The sequence below is a fragment of the Lathyrus oleraceus genome, chromosome 6 (genome assembly GCF_024323335.1).
Source record: "Lathyrus oleraceus cultivar Zhongwan6 chromosome 6, CAAS_Psat_ZW6_1.0, whole genome shotgun sequence".
NCBI classification, from domain to species: domain Eukaryota; kingdom Viridiplantae; phylum Streptophyta; class Magnoliopsida; order Fabales; family Fabaceae; genus Lathyrus; species Lathyrus oleraceus.
The window spans coordinates 46,092,091-46,096,764 of record NC_066584.1 but is presented as its reverse complement, the minus strand read 5'-3'; positions in this window follow the sequence as shown (position 1 = coordinate 46,096,764).

Below are 4,674 nucleotides of genomic sequence, written 5' to 3'. Positions count from 1 at the left end.
GTCCACGGTGAAGTTGTTCTCCCTATCAAGATAGGACCTCAAGTCTTCAACACTACTTTTTATGTAATGAACATTCGCCCTGCCTACTCCTGCTTACTGGGACGCCCTTGGATTCATGAGGCAGGTGCTGTAGCTTCGTCTCTCCATCAAAAGCTGAGGTATCCAATAGAGGGTAAGATCGTCACTGTGTGTGGGGAAGAAGAATACATTGTCAGTAGTGTGCATACCTTCAGATACGTTGAAATGGATGGTGAATTCTTCGAGACTCCGACTCAGTCATTTGAAGTGGTTTCTCCGCCCGATCCTGTCCTTAAGCCAACTCCCTGTGTGCCCCAGATTATTCGTGCTCCTCCTGCTATGATTTCTCTGAAAGATGCTCAAGCTGTAGTGGAAGATGGTGGCTGTACTGGCTGGGGTCAACTGATCAACGTACCGTACAAGTCTGACAAAGCTGGTCTGGGATTCAACTCTGAAAAGATGGTCAAAGATCAAATCAATGTTGTAGAAGATGCTGACAGTGATTGCGACCTGGATAGCTGGATCTACCCAACAATTGGCAACGGACTCAATAATTGGAAGGCTGAAGACATCATCCCGATCTCCTTTAGTCAGGAGTAATTGTTATTGTCTATTTAGCATTGCAAATTTTAATTGAACTTCGTAAAGCATTGTGTCTATACCCGGGGCACAATAGCTAATTTGTTAAGGGTTTTGTCATTTCATAAGCATATTGTCATATTCAATAACTCAATGGACATTTCGCATTCAAATATTGCGCTCTTTATTTTTCCTGTCGTCTTTCAAACAAGCTATGCATTCTTACACACACTCACGTAACAAATTGCAGATCCGTACTCACTCTGGATCCTATTGATAATAATTCCTCTACTGTTCATTATGACTTTGAAAATCCAATCTACCAAGCCGAAGATGGAAGTGAGGAAGATTGTGAAGTCCCTGGAGAGCTTGCCAGACTATTACTGCAAAAGGAAAGGACTATACAGCCGCATGAAGAATCCCTCGAAATTGTAAATCTGGGTACTGAGGTAGACAGAAAAGAAGTCAAAATAGGAGCAGGATTGGAAAGCAGTGTCAAGGAAAGATTGATTCGGATGTTACATGACTATGTAGAGGTTTTCGCTTGGTCTTATGAAGACATGCCTGGGTTGGATACTGATATAGTGGTGCATCGGCTGCCTACGAAGGAAGATTGCCGTCCTGTCAAGCAAAAGGTTCGCCGCATGCGTCCTGAAATGTCTGAGAAAATCAAAGCCGAGGTTATGAAGCAATTCAATGCCGGTTTCCTAGCTGTTACTTCTTATCCTCAATGGGTTGCTAATGTTGTGCCTGTGCCAAAGAAGGATGGTAAGGTGCGAATGTGCGTAGATTACCGAGACCTGAATAAAGCAAGTCCCAAAGACGACTTTCCACTCCCACACATTGATGTTCTGGTAGATAACACCGCTCAACACAAAGTATTCTCATTCATGGATGGATTCTCGGGTTATAACCAGATTAAGATGGCACCTGAGGACATGGAGAAAACTACGTTTGTGACGCAATGGGGCACCTTCTGTTACAAAGTAATGCCATTCGGTCTAAAGAACGCCGGGGCAACATACCAGCGTGCTATGGTGGTTTTGTTCCATGATATGATTCATCATGAGATAGAAGTATATGTGGATGACATGATAGCCAGATCTCATACTGAAGAGGAACATCTCGATCATTTATACAAACTGTTTGAGAGGTTGAAGAAATACAAGTTGAGATTGAACCCGAACAAATGCACTTTCGGAGTAAGATCCGGTAAACTCTTGGGTTTTATTGTCAGTGGTAAAGGAATTGAGGTTGACCCGGCTAAAGTGAGAGCTATTCAAGAAATGCCAGTTCCCCGTACGGAGAAAGAGGTCAGAGGTTTCTTGGGACGCTTGAACTACATTGCCCGATTTATCTCCCACTTGACCGCTACCTGCAAACCCATCTTCAAATTACTGAGGAAAAATCAAGAAATGATATGGAATGACGAATGCCAAGAAGCCTTTGACAAAATCAAGAAATATCTCCAGGAACCTCCAATTCTGATACCACCAGTCGAAGGAAGACCTCTAATCATGTATTTGGCCGTGTTAGAAAATTCAATGGGGTGCGTATTGGGGCAACATGACGAGTCTGGTCGAAAAGAGCATGCCATATACTACCTGAGCAAAAAGTTTACCGACTGTGAGATAAGATACTCACTGCTCGAGAGAACTTGCTGTGCTTTGGCCTGGGCCGCTCGCCGACTAAGACAGTATATGTTGAATCACACCACTTTGTTGATTTCTAGGATGGATCCCATCAAATACATGTTCGAGAAGCCTGCCCTCTCCGGAAGAATAGCGAGATGGCAGATGATCTTAACAGAGTATGATATCCAATGTACTACCCAGAAAGCAATCAAAGGAAGCGTGCTGGCTGATCATTTGGCTCATCAAGCGGTGGATGATTACCAATCTATGAATTTTGAGTTCCCAGATGAGGATGTCATGTTTGTTACGGATAATGAAAAACCTAAACCAGATGAAGGACCCGAATGGGGATCCCGATGGACTATGGTCTTTGATGGATCTTCTAATGCATTGGGCCATGGTGTTGGGGTTGTACTCATTTCTCCCGGAGGTTACCATACACCTCTCACTGCTAGACTATGTTTTCATTGCACCAATAATATGGCTGAGTATGAAGCCTGTATTTTTGGACTCAAGGCTGCTATAGACTGGCGAATCAAGCTTTTGAGTGTGTACGGAGATTCGGCCTTGGTAATCAGTCAGATCAAAGGGGAATGGGATACTAAACATCCAAATCTCATCCCTTATCGAGAGCAGGTGATGACATTGATCCCATACTTTGAAGAGATAACATTTGAACATATCCCACGAGAGGAGAATCAGTTGGCGGACGCATTAGCTACCATGTCATCTATGTTCAGAGTCAGATGGGGCAGTGAGGCTCCCATGATTACCATTGGACGGTTAGATGAACCAGCGTACTGTTATGGACTTAACACTGAGAAGGTACAGGAGAAACCTTGGTTCCACGACATAAGAAGATATTTGGAAGCTCAGGAATACCCTGAAGGGGCATCCATCAAGGACAGAAAGTTCTTGAGGAAGTTCTCCGCTAAATTCTTTCTGAGTAATGGAGTGTTATACAAACGTAATCATGACTCGACTCTGCTTCGCTGTGTGGATAAAAAGGAAGCAGAAAAGATTATGGGAGACATGCATGACGGCATTTTTGGGACTCATTCTAATGGACATACAATGGCCAAGAAGATTCTGAGATCAGGGTATTATTGGTCTACCATGGAAGCCGATTGTCACCATCACTCCAGAACCTGCCACAAGTGTCAGATCTATGCGGATAAAGTACATGCGCCTCCTGCTCCATTGAACGTGTTGACAGCTCCTTGGCCCTTTGCAATGTGGGGCATCGATATGATCGGAGAGATTAAACCTACGGCTTCAAATGGACATCGCTTCATTCTCGTCGCTATTGATTACTTCACGAAGTGGGTAGAGGCAGCCTCCTTCGCTTCTGTCACCAAGAATGTGGTGGCACGGTTCATCAAGAATAGTCTTATTTGTCGGTATGGCATCCCTGAAAGAATTATCACGGACAATGGTACTAATTTGAATAACAAGATGATTACGGAACTCTGCACGCAGTTCAAAATAAAGCATCATAATTCTTCTCCGTACCGGCCAAAGATGAATGGCGCCGTAGAAGCTGCTAATAAGAACATCAAGAAGATCATACAAAAGATGACGGTAACATACAAAGACTGGCATGAGATGTTACCATTTGCTCTTCATGGTTATCGTACTTCCGTGCGAACTTCGACAGGGGCAACTCCTTTCTCTTTAGTCTACGGAATGGAAGCCGTTTTACCAGTGGAAGTTCAGATTCCCTCTCTAAGGATCATGAAAGAGGCGGGCTTAGACGAGGACGAATGGATTCAGACTCGACTCGATCAGATAAATTTGATGGATGAGAAGAAACTTGCGGTTGTATGTCACGGGCAGATATATCAGAAGCGCATGACCAGGGCATTCAACAAAAGAGTCAAGAGACAGGTATATCAGGTAGGCGACTTGGCGATCAAGCGTATCATTCTACCACAAGGTGACCCCAGAGGCAAGTGGACTCCCACATACGAAGGGCCATTTGTGGTTAAGAAGGTATTCTCGGGTGGAGCCATGATACTTGCTACAATGGATGGCGAAGATTTCCCGCATCCTGTGAACGCGGACATAGTTAAAAAATACTACGCATAAAAGAGACCCGCTAGGTCGACGTACCTAGGCAAAAGTAAGGGCATCCCGGCGAACCAAAAGGGTTCGGGCAAAAATTAGGGATAAATATATAAAGACGTATACCCGGCAAGTCGAAAACCTGAAAAGGCGGCTTGGGCAAAAAAGGGTATCCCGGTGGACTGAAAACCTGAAAAGGCGGTCCAGGCAAAAATTAGGGATTAAAGCGTATGACTATGTCCCGTTCTCTGCCCCTTCAACCCAGTTCCAGGGACTGAACAAGCCAATCACTTCTATCTGACAGCAGGGGATGAGATACTTAAAGACATAATGACAATAGTGGAATCAAAATCAATAGGACTTTTCCTGCGTAGCTTTC